The following is a 20,228-nucleotide window of genomic DNA, read 5'->3' as shown; positions in this document are numbered from 1 at the left end:
CATTGTTTTTGTCACTTACTTACCACGGGTGGCGGGGCACAAGTGAGTTCCGTTGAGAAATCTGCAAAAAACACTGTGTTAAAATGAATATTGAAGCTAATTAGGGAAACACAAATACTTATGCAATGCAAAAAACAACTAAACTGATGATGATATATCTAATGATGAAATGCGATGAAATAAAGTGTGCAAGTAATGTACTGCAATGAATATTGAAGCTAATTAGGGAAACACAAACACGTATGCAAAGAAAGCAAAAAGACTAAACAGAACTTTTACAAGAATGAAAAACTAAAAGATTAACAAAAATTAGCAGAACAAGAAATGCAGACAAGGAATTATCTAAACATGAAATGCAATGATGAAAAGCAAACACAGAAAAATGAAACAAGAAAATAACGAGAAAAACACAATTGGAAATTGAAATACAGGAAAACAGAAAAATGAACTTGTAAAAAAATTCAGGAAAATAAAATTTGAATGAAATAGACATAAAAAAATCAGATAAAAGCATGAAACATAAAACTGGACAAACAGAATTTTGAATGAAAGAAAAGAATAGAAGGGTGTTTTGAAAATACGTTCAGAATAGAAGGGTGTTTGCAAATCAGATTGGGCCTGACAATTATATGTATATATATACATATCAATAGAAATGACCTGCAGCAAACACACTCCGACAATTTCCCCAACTTCCACCAAACACCACAATCACCAAGAAGATATACTTCAAATATTCAGTTTTCAGTTCGCACAAACAATCAACAAGACACGGTTCAATATACAATCAGAAGATGAGAAGCACACAGTTGGATAATGGTGAAGATTCAGCTGGGTTATGCGCTGAGCAACTGACCCAGGAAATGTTCACAGCAAGGTAAACAGAGATGAAGTGCTGCTAGCTGATGCAGCTCAGCTGGGCATCCACACAAGCCCACCAGGTTGGTTTAAGCTGCGATGAGCGGCAGCATGCCAAAGACAGGATGGGTTGTGCTGCTAACAAACTCAGCAGATCGGAGGCAAACACAACCGACGTTGGACTGCGAACACAAGCGAACGGCCAACAGGGGAAAACGCTAACAGCGTTTTCTCTGCTGTCCCACGGATTTTCAAAAGACACTCACAGCACTATCACAACTCAGAACATTCTGTATCCAACGACTCAAACAGATTTTATCCAAACGACTCACAGCGGTGGACGGCTGGCGAGCGGTGGACGGCTGGCGAGCGGTGGATGGGGAGCGGCGGCTGGCGAGAGGCGGCGGTCGGGGCGGTGGCGAGAGCCGACAGGCGGCGGCGGCCGGGCGGTGGCGAGCAAACAGATTTTATCCAAACGACTCACAACGGTGGACGGCTGGCGAGTGGTGGCTGGCGAGCGGTGGACGGCTGGCGAGCGGTGGATGGGGAGCGGCGGCTGGGCGGTGGAGAGAGCCGACGGGCGGCGGCGGCCGGGCAACGGCGGCGGCCGGGCGGTGGCGAGAGCCGACGGGCGGCGGGAGGGAGAGGGCGGCGGGCGGGAGCAAGACAGCGAAACAGGAAAAAGAGAAAGAGGGATGGGATTAGGGATTTACGCGACATTTAGCGACGGCTTAGCGACGGAATTATTCTGTCGCTAAGCCGTCATAAATCAAAATACCAAAAAGCTACGGAATATAGTTTGTCGCTACGCTGTCGCTAATGAGTGACGGATTAGCGACGACAGAGTTCCCTCTCTAAATCCATCGCTAAAATGGTGTTCTTGTAATAAGAATTAGCGACCAAAAATTTTAGTCGCTAATCCGTCGCTACTTAGCGACGGATTAGCGATAAACGATGTTTCCTCGCTAATCCATCGTGAATTAGCGACAGATTGTTTCTCTAGCTAATCTGTCGCTAATTCGCGATGGAAAAAATCTGTCGCAAATTTTCGTCGCTAATTAACAATTTTCTTGTAGTGCCACACAGACTTGCTAGGCATGTGCACCCATTTGCCATGCTACCAAGGTCTGACTGCCAGCCATAGCCAACACTTGAGTTGTTGTTTTTCTAAAGTTTTTATTTAAACTTTGTTTTAAAAAAATAGATTTTGCGAAAGAGGATTGCTGCCCAACAGGTCCGACAAAAACTTTGACCACAAGTCTCAATCTGGCCCAAGCTGGCCAGACTGCTGCCTAACCCTTTTTTTTTTTCTTTTTACTTTGAAAAAGTATAAATCATAGCCTCAGTCGAGCTCACTCGGCTGGGGTCGAGATGATCCTGCACAGGCCTGTGCAGGTGTGGCAGGGCCCTCTCCAGCACCATGTAAAGCACTGTCAGGCCAGCCCAGGTTTGACACTTAATGTACAGGCCCTACCAGGGCCTGTACAATAAACTGCCAGAGCCTGGCTGCCAGCCATCCCCAATGCATTTTAAAAGAAAACAGGCTTCAAAGGAAGTCTCTTTTTTTTCTCTTTAATAAATCTGGCCTAGAATTTGATCTATTTTCACTTAGACCAAGAACATACCATCATGGAATACCAAGCCATTGATCCCTTGATGAGCCTAGGCTCAAACTCGAGCCCAATCTCATGTACTCTTTGATTTCACTTAAATGAACATCACGGTTAGAAAAGTAAACTATACATGGTGCCACGGTAGACTTGGACAGAATTTTAAATCTAAGCATTTAGCAACATACATATTCCATATGCATTCCTAAATAGCTATATGTGCACATGATCATGGATAATAACCACAAGCATTCACTGTATAAGATACACATGCAGATTCATACCATGATCATGCCACTATTTAGGGGAAATACATGCTACAAAACATAAACACCGTGCATGCATCCCACGATTCTACATAAATATCATTCTAAGATAATCAAGCACTACACGTGCTCGTTGGACCATGATAAAAAATTGTTTCACAAGGGAAAACATGTACATAATTTTTTATGTGAGGAAAGATTGGACGAATCTCAAGTATATCCATGGAAATCGATATCTACCAAAAGAATCCTCTAAATACGCACATCTACTACCAATAAAATTTCTGTTTTAGCAAATATAAAATTGTTATTGCATGAAAAAATGAAAATATCAAGAGTACAACCATGGAGGAAGATCCATGCATCATCCTCCATGTGTTTTTTTGCAAAAACATAGATATAAACACTTTTTCATGGATTTTCATCAAATTATTGCATAGGAATCCAATCTATATCAATTTCTCACTTGATTCAAGAGAGAAAACTCATACCTTTGATGTAGATCACCCTAAAAATAGTGGTGAAAGCTCAAAAAGGTAGATGAATGGAGGAAAATAGCTCTTCTCCTCCTCTTCTTCCTCCCTTTTCCTCTCTTTCTCTCTCCTCTACCTTTCTTTCCTCTCTCTTTTCTCTTTCTTTCCTTCTTTTTTTTATGTTTAAATAGGCTAAGTGATGCCCTCCTCCTTCTCCAGCCCCTTTTAGATGGGATGGAGAAGCTTCCTCTTTTGAGGATTCTCTCTCTCTTTCCAAAAATTTTCTAACTCTTTTAAAACTTGACTTTTCAAAGTTTCCAAATTTTTAGAAGTCCTTTCTAAAACCTACTCTAGCCTTCTTAGGCATGTACAAGGACTCCATTTAGAAGTCCTTCTCAACCCCAAATAAAAATTCTGATTTAATAAAAAGTAATTAATTAATTAATATTAATTAATTAATATTAATTAGTTAATAATTATCTAAAAGCTTCTAAAAATAACTAAATTAACTTGGGAGACTTCTCAACCTTATTTAACCCCAAATAAAAGCTTGTTATTGAATTTAAAGCTAGAAAAATGTTAGGCATGAATTTGGATCTGAATCTGAATCTAAGATCTAAATCTATTTCCAAAAATCCAAATAAATTTTGGACAACACCAAATTCAGATTAATATGGTTCTTGGATAGAGTCCAGATCCATATTAATTTAGATCAAATCCAACGGATCCAGTTCGATCCAACTCCAGATTCAAACTGGAAAACTGCTCCTTTTTTTTAAAAGATATGATTTTTGGGCCAACCAAAACTCGAATTCGAAAAAGTGACATATCATTGCGCTTGGCATGTCAAGATGCATCCAATGATATATTACATAAATATCAAATTCTGAATTTTTCCCAAAAATAACCTGAATTTTGCCCACATTTTGCTTGAATTTAAAAGTTAAAAATTAAATATTTTCTCACATTTTGATTGCTCGTCTTGACCTAGCTAATGAGACCTGGGCTAACCCTAGACTCAAAAGCATCGGTTAAAAATCGAGGTTCAAACAATTTTTCTTCCAAACTTTGCCAAATTTTCAATAAAACCAGAAAATGACTAAGTAAGAAAATATGTGGTATTATAGAGAGAAAGGAAGTAAAGAAGAAGAGTTTGCCATGATGTTAAGAAAGATAAAAAAAAATTCTTAGATATCAAAAGAAAGGACAAGGAAGTAGAGGGAGATTTGCAAAGAAAACTTTTCCTCATAAGGAACAATCAAATGATGAAATAATTTGCTTTGAATGTAAGAAACTGGTACACATTCAAATAGATTGTCTTATATTGAAGAAAAACCATCAAAGCAAGGAGAAAAGAAAGAATAAAAAGACAATGATGGCTACTTAGAGTGATGAAGATAACTCTTTATCCGATAAAAGTAAACATGAAGTTGCCAATGTATACTTCATGGTCAACGAAAATGGTCATGATGAGGTGACTACTCTTTATTCTCTTTTGATGAACTTTTATAAGCATTTGATGAATTGCTAGAAAACTTTATTGAAGTTCAAAATAAAAATAAAAGCTTTAAGAAAAATGTTAAGAACTTAACCAAACTAAACGTGACCATGCAAAATGAGATAAATGATTTAATAAGTGAGAAAAATAATGTTTGTGCCAAAAATGAATTACTTGAAAAGAAAAATATTGATTTAAACAATTCTCTTACAAAATTTGTTGGAGGTAGTAAAAGACATAATGTTATGCTTGGCTCTCATAAGGAAGTATTTAGGAGAGAAATAATAGGCTATATTCAAAAAAATGATTTTTACAAAAAATATTTTTGATAATATTAAATTGTCTAGCACTCCATTTGTCACATGCAATTATTGTAGCAAAAATGGTCATGTTTATAAGTTTTGTTGGTTTTAGAAGAATAAATATAAGGTGAAAACCATGTGGATTCCTAAGGACCAAATTAGGTTATGGACCAACTCCGGTGGACCCAAACATCTTTGGGTACCAAAAGCTTGTACATGAATTTGCTTTTTTTCCTCGGCAATGTATATGTTATTAAGTAAAAAAATTGCATGATACTAATGTATGCTTTATATCTAATGTCAAAGATGATTGTTGGCTTTGGCATAGGGTGTTAGGTCATGCTAGCATTAATGTTATTTAAAAAATTATCAAATATGATCTTGTAAAAGGTTTGCCAAAATTATGTTTTATTTTAGACAAAGTTTGTGATCCTTGTACAAAAGGAAAACATACAAAAACATCTTTCAAATAAAAGAATGTTGTTTCAACTTCAAGACCTTTAGAGCTTTTACACTTAGATTTTTTTGGTACATCTAGGATATGTAATTGTTGATGATTTTTGTCACCTTTCATGGGTGATTCTTCTTGCTAATAAAAGTGATGCATTGTATAAATTTATCAAGTTTTGCTAACACACCCAATTAGAAAAAAACATTCAATTATATATATCAGAAGTGATCATGGTGAGGTATTTGAAAATTTAAACTTTACAAAATTTTGTAATGAAAATGGATTTTCTTACAACTTCAATGCTCCTAGAATTCCTCAACAAAATAGAATTGTTGAAAGAAAACATAGGACTTTGGAGGAAATGACAAGAACTATGCTTTGTGAAAACAATCTTCTAAAATATTTTTGGGGAGAAGTCATAAATACGGCTTGTTATATCATAAATAGGGTCATGATACGGCCTATTCTTAAATAGACTACTTACGGGCTTTACAAGGGTAGAAAGCTCAATATTTCATATTTCAAGTCTTTTGATTATAAATGTTTTATTCTAAATAATGAAAAAGATAATTTAGATAAATTTGATGGCAAAAGTGATGAAAATATTTTTCTTGGTTATTCTTTAAGTTCTAAAGCTTATAGAGTGTTTAACAAAAGAACTCTTGTGCTAAAAGATTACATCATTACAATAACAATTTTTAGAGATATTCACATAATCATAATGGAGAAGAATCAACTGTCAAAGCATCTTATAAAGGCACAAAAGAGTTGACCCTTGAAGAACTGGACATATCAAAGTTCAAAGCATCATAGGGTCGACCCTTAGAGTGAAGAGTCGACCCTCAAGAAAAAGAGTCGATCGTTAAAGATGAAGAGTCAACTCCTTGTGAAGCATAAAGACATACTTTGATCTAAACAACCGACCCTCAATAAGAAGAGTCCACTCCTGAATAGAGCTGAACATCATTCACCAAAAGGATCAGTCGACCCTCTTAAAGAATAATCAACCATCATAGAACTAAAGCTCTAAAAGAGTCAACCATCTTAAAGAACAATCGACTCTTAGGCAACAGAATGCATAAACATTAATTGAGCAACTATGAGTCGACCATCAGAATCAAGAGTCAACTCTCAGGGTAAAAACAGTCTACTTTTAAGAAGAGTTGACTCCTTTGGTTTGTTTTGAGTATGTAAAAGAAAAGTCGACCCTCAGAGATACATAGTTGACCCCTGTGTGTTCAAAGTCGACTCATGTGTTCAATGGATGGATTTCAACAATCATAAAGACGTTGGATGTTGTACTTTTTTGTACTCATCACTTTCCTAACGGATCTAAATCCTCTCTTAGTATAAAATCAAGATGGAGGACCACTGTAGAGAAAAAAAGAAATCAAGCATATCCTAAAAAGATCAAGATTTAAAGCACTCAAATGTTTAAAAGCTTTCCAACAAAGATTTTATTGATTTCTTACTCTTGTGTTGAAATCTCTTAGGGCTTTTTTGTTTTGGGTTTCACTCACACGTATTCTCACTGAGATTGTAATTTTTGTAAAGAATGATCTTTTCAACCTCATTTGTATTGGTAGCTCTTGGGTTGAGCTTCGTTGAGCCGAGAAAGCGCATGTTAGGTTTCAGAAGTAATGTAAAACTTGTGTATTGGTTACTAGCATCGTGAAGCTACTGGTTTGGTAGAGCAAGGACATAGGCTAAAGTTGGGCCAAACCTTTATAAATCATGTATCGTGCTTGCTTGTTCTCTTTGCTTTCACATTGCTTATTTTGATTTATAGGTCTCTATTTGTGTCAAGAATGAAATGTTTTTTAAATCCCAACTCACCCCTTCTTGGGTGTTTCATCATATCAGGACTCAACACTCACAAGAAGTCCAAGAAATCAAATCCTATTAAGAGAGTGGATCAAGAGGAGACACCCATCAAAGAAAGTCTCGCTAAGACTAATGTTAATCAAAGGAGGTTCTCTAAGGACTCCTCCAAAACGTAAGTCCAAGTTCAAATGTAATGTTGAGAGCCATTGTAAATGATAACTATTGTACACCAATATAAATAAATCAATAGAGAACGCCACTCAACCTGTGAATGTTGTGGTGAGGCTTAGCATGAATGTAAGACCATTCAGATCCAAACCACGTAAAATCGTGTCATTGGTTTTCAGGTTATGTGATCCATATTATTTTGTGCTCATTTAGTATGTCTTGTTTCTTATTCAAGGCATAGAAAATCACTACGTCTGCAACCAAAAGTAGAGTTAACAATTGCCACCCTAAGGTAAATGCTTCTTCTTGGGGGGAGGGGGGCGACTTTACATTTGGAATTTTACGAACTCCCTCCTATGACCAAAAGCCAAACATACACACACTTGCATTCATTATCCATAAGCTTCACATGAGTTATATATGTGCATGGAAATGGCTGGCCATTCAAAATGTTAAGACCAGATAAGCCGAGTGGTTCTCAAGACAAGGAACTCCAATCACATGTATACATATAGGAAAGAAGGACCGTCCAACTAAAGGAAAATCCAAAATCTACAACCAAAGATGATTGAACGACTCCCCTTTTTCAATACTTGAGCATCTCATTGATCAGACCTCATATTTGTTCTTTATAATTTATTTAGTAAGAATTATGTTTTACACAAAGACTTTACGACATATAAGCATGTTTTTTGAAATGTAAAAAATTGATGGCTCACAATTCACTTAAAAGTTTACAATACAAAGTATTGTGGGCAGTTGATTTTTAGTGCTTTCAAAAACACATCTAAACAACAAAAAATCATAATCCAAAACATGTTTCTCACTAAATGAATGATAAAAATCCAATATGTAAAGTTTGATCAATAAAAAACTTGATCATTATAGAAGGAACACCATTGATTATCATGGTTTGTAGATTTTGGACACATACACACACACACACACACACACACACACATATATATATATATATATATATATATATATATATATATATATATATATGCAAAAACTAAGAACTGTAATTTTTACCTTGTAAGAAAAATACAAAAAATTGACATTTAGAACAAACAACTATAGATTTTCACACTTAACTCATATATAAATTATAACGACCACGAATTCTAACCATATTTTTCTCATGATTTTTTTATTTAAACTCAACAGAATATACAAATCTGGATTGTCATAGTTATCGTATCAAACAATACATTAACTAAAATACAGAAATCAGAGTACATCAATATAAATTGAATTGAATTAAATTGAATAAAGTTCAAATTATGCACAATCATCCAGTTACAAAATCATTCTCAAACCCAATGTCAATGCCAAAACCAAACCCTCTAAATACGAGAAACCAAAATCACCACCTCGACAAGTAGCGTGCAAAGTCTAAGAACAACTGAACAGTGTAGGATCACTCGGCCTCCTTAGAACTTAAAAATTTTACAAGTAAAGGAATCGGACAACTCAAGTCTGAGTAAACAATAACATACTTGCATAATGTACGATATAGGAATACACTCAAACACAACCTCATATATCAATCATGTAACACATATTTTAACAGACAATAACATAAAATCATGCTAACAACAAAATAATAGGTCAATTTAATGCACATTTATTCATGCTAAGATTTGCAACAATACAATAAATTATATACATGCATGAACATATACAAGGTTCATGAACTTACCATTTCAGTGTTTTGAGTTCTTAATACATGAGTAAGTTCATATCTTCAATTATCGCTTTCTTACTTATATGATGCATGCAATATTCTATCTACATACACTTTACATTCTTGTTTCACTTGTCATGTTAAAATTTTGGCACTGAACCTTGTTCAGGAAAAATATAAGATAGATCTTGTCAAATGCAAAAATTTATCTCAGATTACAAAATTTTCTAAGACTTACAGATAAATCTTTTGACAAAAACTTTTTTACAGAATCTTCTTATACATGTTACCTTTCACCCATATTTTTCATAATTTATTTTCATCCATTTTTATTTGGGTTTTAAAACTTTCAAAATCTCTGGTCGGAATAGTCTTGTTGATAGGATAGAAAATATGTGCTCTAGTGCAATGCACGTTTCAGCCTCAAAACTAACTCAAATAGAATAAAACAAGATTTTAAATTCAAGCCTTGTATGTGTAAAACACTTCAGTAATTTTTATTTATTTATTGACTTTATTTTCAAAAAGATATTAATTTTTTTTAAACTGTATAGCCAAAATTCAAACTCATGTAAAATCCATTAAGCAAGAGAAAGAATCATGTTATAATTCATTTAATCATGATTTTTAATGCTCTAAACATATTTATAATATATCTTGGATCATATTTATGCTAATTTTGCTAAAACATTAACATCCATCATCCAAGAATCACAAAACCTTTATGGAATATCTCAAATACAATTTCATTAATGCAAGAATCACAAGAAACCTTAAACTACATAAAGTCATGATTTATTTATGTAATAACATGTTGTTTAATCATGTTACATATAAATTAATCTACCATATATGCTTAGATCAACTTTCTTTATCATAAAACATAAAAACCTTAAAATATTTTTTGCCAAAACCTTCATCAAAATGATTTTTGCATATTTTTAACCAAGATTTATGTAAGAGCCAAATTTACGGCATCAAGATCTATGAAGAAACACTAAAAAATGTTCTTCTGTATTCATTGTACATGCTAAACAAACCAATAAAATACATATCAAAATATTCACATAATTTTTTCTTTTTAGGGTTTCGAAACTAGTCTTTTTCAAATCATTTTCTCAAAACTGATCTTTCAAAATACCATTTTGGATTTTTAAAAATCTTTTTCATATATATCTAATAGTCGTAGACGTTTTAGGCATATATTACATGTAGATCTAAGCTCTATATAAAAAAAAGTATGTAAATGCATCCCGAAATTGAATACCATGAAAGTAGAGATTCTCTACTGAAAACACATTTTTTGCAATGATGTTGTCACTTTTTCCTCCACACGCACCTCATTTTGGGCTGATTTAGACCTTCACAAAGGTATTTGCAAGTTTTTAATGGGCGTCTGGACTACCTTTAGTGTTAGGAGAAAGAAAGAGATGTGAGAACGAAGAAAGGAACAAGGTATGTTTTCTTTCTTTTTTTTCATTTTTTTCTCTTAGAACATGTAACAAGGGGGATCGTGAGCTTCTCTTTCATATGCTTTAGACTCCTAAACCTAAACAAACTCTCAACTCTTTATCTTAAAAAAACTATTTTTTTAAATCCCTAATTATCTCTAAAAAAAAATTCAACTATTTAATTACTATATATTATAAACTATTTCATCTTTAATACATATAATATATATACTTGATTTGACTTTAATTAAAGCCCACACAAGAGGGCCCACTATGGGGGATGTCCCCTTGTGGATAGACCTCTCAAGAGTCCAATTTATTTGGTCTTCTACCTTACTTTATCTTTTATTAATTTCAAAATATTGATTTTCTTTTTCTTTCTTTATCTCTTTAGTTTTGTTATTATTTAATATTTTATATTTTTTTCAAGTGGTGTGACCATATGTGGGGTTCACAATGGACATTTAGCCTATTGGACTCCATGCCTATAATCAATACCAATTTTATTTTTAATTAAATTCATGATTTATCCTTAATTAGATATTTTTTTGGATTTTTTTATTGGATTTTAAATCCAATTAAGATCCAATCTACTAAAAGTAAACCATATCAAATCCATATTTAATTAATAAAACTCACATCCCAATGAGAGCCCAAATTCATCTTAAATTTTCAACAAATTAGATTAAATTCCTACCCATGATTAAATTTCAATTTCATGCCTAATTAAATTCAATATTAAATTCTAGTTAAACTACTAACTCAATTCAATTTATAATTTTAATCTCAAGTTGAAAATCAAATAAATTTTTAATTCCATCAATTTAAGGTATAAATAATGATTTAATAATTACCAAAAATCGCAGGCATTACAAGAATTGTGACAATTTTCCATATGTAGTCAGACTTGATTCTCAACATTTGGCTATTCAATATGAATGGTTCATCCAAGATGAGAAGCAGGTATTCCTGCTAGTATTTTTTTTATTTATGAAAGATATTATTAAAACTTCTACTATTCTTTAATTCTTTCACAAGACAAAAAAAATGAAAGCAAAGGAGAATGAAGAGGAAGGTGAGGTGATTTTTTACACACATCCTCTCAAACAACTTCAAAATGGATTTGGCAAGTGCTTGCAGGAATTTTGATTGTGCTCCCCAATAGGTAGGTAAGAAGTACCAAATCCACACGATTTGTGGATTTCATACTTCTCTCCTTAGCTACCTCATACTGGCGGCTCCCAAACAAAGCCAGTTGGCCCCAAAAGGATCGAAGGGACTATAGGTATTTGGCCCCAAAAGTGTCTAGCTTGAAATCAAAAGACTCAGGCCTAGGCTTTTAGAAAACTTCCATTGCGTTCTCATTTGGTCTCAAAAAGATTTTTTCATTTATTTCTCTATTCTGTTACTTTTTATGTCTTGTTGATGAAATGAAGCTTCAGCTAGGATTTTAGAAATTTGCTGTTTTTTTGGAAGGGATTCACTTGTCTCAGCGTGATCCATGCTCATATTTATGTCAGTCGGGTCCAACTTTCTAAAACCAAATCTGGTAAATTTTAAAAATAATAATGTTATATTTAGACCCGTCTAGTTGGTGCAGATCTGGGTATGGTTTTACAATAAAAGATTTATTAGATCCATTTTTGGCATAAAAAAGGAATAACACAATGCAAAACCTTCAACACTATCGTACCCTTCACTTTCTCTTCTCCTTTTCTAATATCATCCCTGGATGATATTAGAAACGGCAACATTATACTGCATTCTTTATTTTAATTTGAATTTGAATTTGAATTTATAACCTTTTAATTGTGTGTGTGTGAGAGAGAGAGAGGTCATTGACAGTCAAAGATGGTGCACATGGATGCACATCTTTGACTGTCAATACCCCCATATTATTGAAAATTTTACATCCACAAAAGATGCTGCAACTCGAGAGCTGTCCTTAAATCACCTCCCAAATCTAAATGTTTAAATACTATCAATGTGGGCTGCGTTCGTTTGGTAGGAACAGTTTGTGCAAGTCACGATGGGACGTTGCAAGTTCGAATCGTGGTGGTTGAATAACTGAACGGTTATATGGCCACCAATAGGGCTTGCTTATTGGAAAGGAGGTGAGCCTTAATCCCCCAGCTTGATTATAAAAAAAATAATTTGTTTAAAAACTAAAGCATAAAAAGGAAATACCAGAAATTAGAAGGAAACCTCAAAATATAGCAAGACAACAAGACACTAAAGGTGTAAGCGCCCTTGATCAAGACAAAAAAACTATAACTTTATGAAAAATTGACATAAATATATGGGGATTTTCAAATTTTGAAGAGTATAAATGAAAACATCATTTTACAGTCAAATCACTTGAATTACTGCACTTGGTAACGTTTGCGAGAATTCACGATTATCATCATTATTAAGGCCTTGACCCATTTGTGTGAAGCTGACTTTGCATTTTTTTTCTAAATCCCGTTGAAATCAAGGCCATGGTGCATGAACTCTTGTTTTTTGTTCAAGAAGGACGGGAAGACCACCCACACGATCAGAGACATAATCACGCTGGTCGCTTCTCCGAAAGTATAAACCCGTGGCGCACCCCTTTGCCCTCAGGGAGTTGCCCTGCTTCCGATGAACAAGAGCTTATCCCTTGCCCTCATTAATGCAAGGGGTTTGACACGGGAACGAAACCCTGACCACCCGTCTATTATTACATTAACCTGTCATGGTCCATGAATTCTTGTTTTTTATTCAAGGACGGAAAAACTACACTCAGGATCAGAGACCTAATCATGCTGGATGGATTCCTGACCGGCGTAAACCAATGGTGCATACCTTGCCCACAGGGAGTCGCCTTGCCTCGGTTGAAGAAGAGTTTGTCCCTTACCCTCATTAATGCATGGGGTTTCACACTCATGGGAATGGAACCCTGACCACCCGTCTAGTATTACATTAACCTGTCATGGTCCATGAATTCTTGTTTTTTATTCATAAAAGACAGGAAAACCACCCTCAGGATCAAAGACCTAATCACGCCGGATCAACCAGACATACTTACAGTCGGCTTCCCCAATGGTGTAAACCCGTGGCACACCCCTTGCCCCCATGGAGTCACCTTGCGTCGTTGAACAAGAGTTTATCCCTTGCCCTCACTAATGCAAGGGGTTTGACACCCATGGGAATGGAATCCTGCCCACCCATCTAGTGGTCAAGGCCCCCTCCACTGACCCAAACCCCTTGGGGCTCCATGAACTCTCTTGGTTGATACCATGTTTTCATACTAACACCTTCCAATCCATATTGCTCCAAGTTATGCGGTCATGCTTCCAATTTTCATTTACATCATTCCTAACATACACTACAGAACCTTATCAAGTATGGCTGATGCTTATCCAGAAACAAATGCAGGCTTACAGCAAATACTTATGTATCCAAGCCTACTACACATGGGCACAGGTGCTGCTACAAGGTAGACCCAGGTGTGGCTGGTACAAAACAGACATTTTATAAAGGGTGCAAAGGTGTGGGTAGGTTGCATATGTTGAAGGCACATGGAGATGTTATACATAATATATTTAATACAAATGAGAAGTTGTACTAAAATATACAAGAAAAATGTAAAACTACAAATATTTGGTGAAGCATATAGTGCATCCAACATCATATATAGTATGCCTATATGTGGTATAGCACCCAAAAGCACGAAGCACTGGCACTAGTGTTGACAAGGATAAGCTGAGCAGTTTGAAGTACCCATGTTACATAGAACGCAGTTGTAACCGCCAACATGCTTCACTTGACATGTTATAACATTGGTCTAGCCTTCAGAGGTGGGTGGGCCACGTAAGGCAAGGTGGTCGTGGGGCCCCCCACTTAGGCTAGGGTTCTTGGTCATAAAGAAAAAGGTCTAGGCTCCTGAATACATGCCTTGAATAATTAAGAGATGCCCATATGGGATGTGTTTCCTCATTATATACAAAAAGGTAAGTTGCTTGGAGAATCTTCTCTAGCAAGAACCATACAAAATTCTTCCCCTTTCTTAATTTTTTTAACATGCAACTTAAATAAATGCATAGCTTTTATTCTTAAGACTTTTTGAAACAAAACCAAATCATTCTCAAACAACATTTGATTTTCTTGTGTTTCTTTACCATTCTCTTCTAAAAATACTGATAGTTGGTGAACATCTACTTTGTCACACAAGCACCGAGAAATAAAGAAGTAACAATTATTTAGCTCAATGTGTACAAGTATCTAATTATCGAATCACAAGTATACTTGTTTTCTGCTTTAGCTAAGGCAAGCTTAGCCAGGAACATGAAACTCCAGGTGTTAAACTTCAAAGAGTAGTGCTAGGTTCATCCTTGTCACCTGACATGCACTTGTAGGAGTTTGGAGCTGATTTTACCCTCAAAGAGGCAATAATCTGCTAGAGTAACATGCCAACAAACCGATAAATCACTGTAAAGCTACAATTATGGAGATGCCAATCAACCTCTATCCAGTAATTATAAAAAAAAGGAGAACGGAAGCATAATTATTAAAAAAGAGATGAAAGGCATAAATGCACAGAATGAGCAAAGCAATAAGTTTTTCATGTTAAAAATCTCAAGAACCTTGAATTTTTCCAAGATAAGAAGGCCAAAAGCCCTGAAAAATAAAAGCCAAAGAAAAAAGCAATTTAAACAAATGGAGTCTTACTATTGAAAAGGCCATAAGATAATAACGAAAAATGAAAAGAAAAGAACAGAGCTTTTTATTAATAGGTTGCTATTTTTTACTAGACGCACCACATAATAATAAAGACCTTCAGCCAGACCATCATCTATCTATGCGCTGTTTCAATATTATTACATGCTTGAATGCCTAGTTTTCTCTCCTCCATAATTAACTGCAATATGGTATTATATTTATATACTCAACTATTATATCACCTCCAACGGGACCATCATCTATCTATGTGTTGCTTCAATATTATTACATGCTTGAATGCCTAGTTTTCTCTCCTCCATAATTAACTGCACTATGGTATTATTTACTCCAAGGGGACCATCATCTGTCTATGTGTTGCTCTAATATTATTACATGCTTGAATGCCTAGTTTTCTCTCCTCCATCATTAACTGCACTGTCGTACCATACACTCAATCATTAGATAATAAAATCTCCATAAAAAGAAAATTGGGAATAGTTCCGTTAGATTTGAGCACTACTTCAAAGCTTCAAATATTATTTTTTCTCTAACAAACCAAGAATGAACAAGATAAAAACTAAAAGAATACTAACAGAGAATATTACTTTAATGAGAAATAGGAAAGAAACTTATTAGTCCTTATAAAGTCCAAACGGGCATGATATGTAAATTACAAATCAAAAAGTAGTTGATTAACCAGTCCATGAGCTGAAGAAACAAAAGGAATAAGAAAGCATTTACATAATAAAGAAAACGTGTATACCATGACTTCAACAAACACAATATAAAGAGATATGAAACACTTTATCATAACTATAGGCCTTAAATGGAAAGTGAAAAACAAGACAGCTTGGAAGGTAGAAGTCTTTTCAATAAATCTTGGAACAATCTCAGTAATTAAAATAAAAAAGTATAAAGTGTATACCAGAAAGAAAGGATGGGTCTTAGAATGTAAAAAACAGATAGAAAATTATTTAAAATATAAAAGGATAAAGAATAAAAAAAATGTCTAACTATAAAAATATGAAAATAAAAAATAGTTCAAAAACTATAGTGATTTTATTGGTAACCTTACCACAATAACAATGGTATCTATGTTTTGAAGTTATTTTGAATGTAACACAATACTTTATCTTTTAAATTGCTTTTTTTTCTATTTCACAACTTCAATAGTGCCATTTTCAAAATATTGGTGATATCTGCAAGAATGATATAAACTAAAGTATCAAATAAGGAGCACTAGAAAAAAATCCAAGGGAAGCATGTGATATATAGGACACTCATGCTCCTAAGGTGATGCGCTATTGTCTTGTAATTTGTTATAAAGCCATTTCAATACTAAAAGACCAGCCATGAGCTAAGATTAAAATTCACAGGCATTGTTCCTTTTTCCATTAATCGTCAAATCATGTTCTTAGTGTGCTGCTTACTATGTATTCTTATAAAATACAGAACCAATCTACTAGCAGCAATCCCTTAAGGAAAACCATGAATATGAAAATTTTGGTACTCTTGATATCAATTTCTCACTTGAATTGGCCTATAATGTTCATAATCAGTTGTTCTTCAATTATTTACAAATGAGTAAATTATTTTGTAATGAAAGAAGCATTTCACTAAACTAGTATTAGATGAATATATTTGTGCCAAGATGCATCAGACATTATTAGAATGGTCTGCGCACACTTGGCCAATACCTAAGGACTAAACAGTGACTAGAATATCAAATAAAGTTACTAAAAATCATGCAGAATGCTTTTAGCGGATTATACCCAACTAGGAAGTTGTAAGTGGCCTTTGGGTAGCACCATAGTTACCAGAAGTACCTACAGTATGTAGGCATCCCAATTTATAGGAAGTGGGAAGCAGAAGGTCAAAATTCGCAATTCAGAATCATGGAAATCCCCATTTCTAGTCATAGGAATCCCAATTGCTATTCATAACACCATTTGAATGTAATTTTTTTTTTTGTAAAATGATAGTTATATAAGTATGACACTATTTGGATGTTAAATCTTATTGTAAAATTTGAGATAATATGAACATATTTTGTTATTGCTTCACAAGTTTGTGTTTTAGATGAAACGAATCAAGGATTTTCTACACTGGATTGGTATTGAATATCATTTTACATGTATGGATCTACAAAAAACTTCCTACCTTAGCAAATTTTTTCCATGGTTCAAAAGTATGATATAATGGCTCATTTATGTTAGGATTAAGTAAAGTTTCTTAGATTTGTTATATATGTGATAAAGTGCATAAATTGCTGCACAAATTCTTTTCATTATTTCAAAAATTGGTATCCAACGTAAGCTTATTAAGGTGTCACTTTTGAATATTTTGCATCTGTTGAATGTATATGTGATTGCACATGATTTCACATGTTGCTTCCAAAACAATTCTCTACACCCCTTCCTACTAAACTTCCTGCTTCCAAATCCCTTAAAGATTTGAAACGATCACTTACTGATTTTGGTTACCATACCATACTGCTTCCCGCTTTCAATTCTCAACTGGAAACTACAGATAGCACCAATCCCCCCAACATTTGCACCATTCAAAAGACACAATCTTACCAAACAAGCCAACAAACTGGAGCAAGATTTCAAAGGACTGATCGGCCAGAAAATACTATGTACTTTTATAGAATAGATGGGTTCAATCATCAATGTTCTTATTCATAACTCAACACGACATCATCAATTCCATGTTCCAATAGCAATCAGCCAATTCCGTCACTTTTCGTGGTTGGCTCAAGGTTCCAAAAGACCTGGGCCAGAAAGGGTTACATGATAGAAAAGATAAAGATGGGTTCAATGTTCATAATTATAACCCAATACCTCATCATGAATTCCATGTTCCAATAGCGATCAGCCAACCTTGAAAAGTCATCAAGAGAATGACAAATGTGAATGCAAAAAGCAAAAGGAAAGTATACCACATGGATTAAGATGTACCCACATAGATTAAGATGTCACATTTGCTTCCACCAAACACCATGTAAACATCACATGATTTAACCTACCAATGAGCACGCAGATACGATAAAACAACTCAAATTTACTTGATTTCCAGGACATGTTAGAAACATCGAAATTAAAACTCTTCAAACGTAAGAGACCAATGCATCAAAACAACTACAGAACAGAAAGCATCACATTTCCATCTCAAAAACCTCACTTATTATTCCTATACTATTGCAAGATAAATCCAGATAAATGCAAGTTTATCAAGCAGACCTCTTAGAAGATAATATCTTCGTCCTTCTCCACTGCCAGGAGATTGTGTGCGGCATTGATCGAAATCCCCTTATTGAGAGAAACCTTCTCTGCTGCCTGCAATTCCATGAATTGCTTGGCTGCTTGCTGCTGCCTGTCGATCTCCCTCTTCTTGTACCCCTGGATCTTCTTCAACCGGAAGAAATCCTCCCTCTCCAGCTCGTCCAGCTCTCCCTTGATGTAGCTGATCGTGTTCTCCAGCCTCGGCTTCACCACGTTCTCGAGCGCGTTCACCCTCCGGTTCGTCGTCTTGATCGCCACGTCGAGGGTCAGGAACGACGTCTGCAGCGAGGCGAGATCGACGAGGACCTCGATGGCCTTGATGTAGGCGGAGCGGCAGAGCTGGATCTGCTGGCCACCCCTCGCGAGCCCGGTGAGGTCGTTCTTGGCCTCGCCGTCGGTGAAAAATTCGAACCTCAGGAGCTTGACGCCGGCAACGTTCTCCTGGCGGGACCGCACCTTCAGCGTGGCGGAGCGGACGTTCTCGAGGACGACGTGCTTGACGTTCTCGCCGGCGACGTACTTGGCCTCCGTGAGGGCGAAAGCGGAGGTCCTCATGATCTCGCCCATCGACTCCTTCGCGGTGACGATCTTCTTCAGGATCTGTCGGAACTTAACGGTCAGGGCGTCGCTCTTCTTCTTCAGGAGGGCGTGGCCCCTCGTGGCGCCGACGAGACGGGCCTTCATGATCCCGAGCATCGTGACCGTCGGGACGACGACGAGCCTCTGATCCTGGCCGGCCATTCCCTAATTCTCCGGCGATATCCAACGAAACCCTGAACCCTAACCGAACTCGGACGAATCCCGGACAAAAACAGCCGCAATCCCTCGATTTCCCGCCGGATCGGCCCGAAATCCACGATTTCTTCGATCAGGGATCCGAAAACCTTAGAGATCGACCAAACGGTGTTAGCTCTTCGACTCCTGGCCTAAAAATTGCGAGAAAACCACGGTTAAGAGGCGATTTCGAGGCAGATTTTCGTGATATTCTTCAAGAATATGCTAAAAAAACGTCACGATCTGCCGATTCGACGAGTACTTTCGGCCTGTTCAGAAAGCAATCAATTTTTTGTGTGCATTCTAATGAAGAATACCTTAGGGCATAGCAAAGTTAATTAAAAAGAAAAAAAAAAGGTAATTTACAAAGATACGCCTAGTGTTTCATATATTTACAATTGCGTCGCAGGCTCGCCGCCTTTGTAAGAAAGAAACCAAGTCCTTGTTTACAACCCAGGTCGGAGGCTGTCGAATTGGGAAATACCAAGCGCCAAAGTAGTTTCACATTTCACTTTTCACATAGATGAAGTGGTAGTTACCAAATAGTATACCAGTTCTCGCACCGGTGACTGCTTCGACCACCTTTCCAATGCTCTTCTGATTGAAATTTCAGCTCTTCAGTTGCATTTCAAACAGTTGCACAAGTGATGAATCCTCAGCTCAACCGTTTCACTTATTCCAAACAACCATGTAGATTTGTTAAAATCACAAATTTTGAAGATTTCATAACTGCATCCTTAGCTGCTACCATCTAGCAATTTTCAAACAGGGCCCAAAGGACATATATAGCTGCTTAATGCTAACTTCATCCAAGTAACTCGTGTAGTTAATAAAGCTAAAAAAGATGTTTTTACATTTTACCTTTTGCCTTTCTCTATTACAGCTAGTTAAAAAAG

General features: G+C 35.7%; 1 pseudogene across 4 annotated transcripts in view; it reads right to left on the bottom strand.

The window, feature by feature from the left end:
- LOC149821020 (V-type proton ATPase subunit D pseudogene) overlaps nt 1-19,782 on the bottom strand; it is a 28,429-nt pseudogene extending 8,647 nt beyond the window's left edge. Inside the window, exons 1-2 of one of the 4 annotated variants that reach the window (XR_016426516.1) lie at nt 18,517-19,782; nt 14,715-15,008 (exon numbers count right to left, since the gene is read on the bottom strand). The product of XR_016426516.1 is annotated as a V-type proton ATPase subunit D pseudogene, transcript variant X1 (transcript). Of the gene's footprint in view, nt 1-14,714; nt 15,052-18,516 lie in introns of those variants that run through there. The other 3 variants (XR_016426517.1, XR_016426519.1, XR_016426520.1) reach the window with 3 other exon arrangements.
- Between the last annotated feature and the right edge of the window lie 446 nt (nt 19,783-20,228).

Source organism: Nuphar pumila, chromosome 12, assembly GCF_984573655.1.
Source record: "Nuphar pumila chromosome 12, dmNupPumi1.hap1.1, whole genome shotgun sequence".
NCBI classification, from domain to species: domain Eukaryota; kingdom Viridiplantae; phylum Streptophyta; class Magnoliopsida; order Nymphaeales; family Nymphaeaceae; genus Nuphar; species Nuphar pumila.
This window is presented reverse-complemented; position numbering and strand designations above follow the sequence as displayed.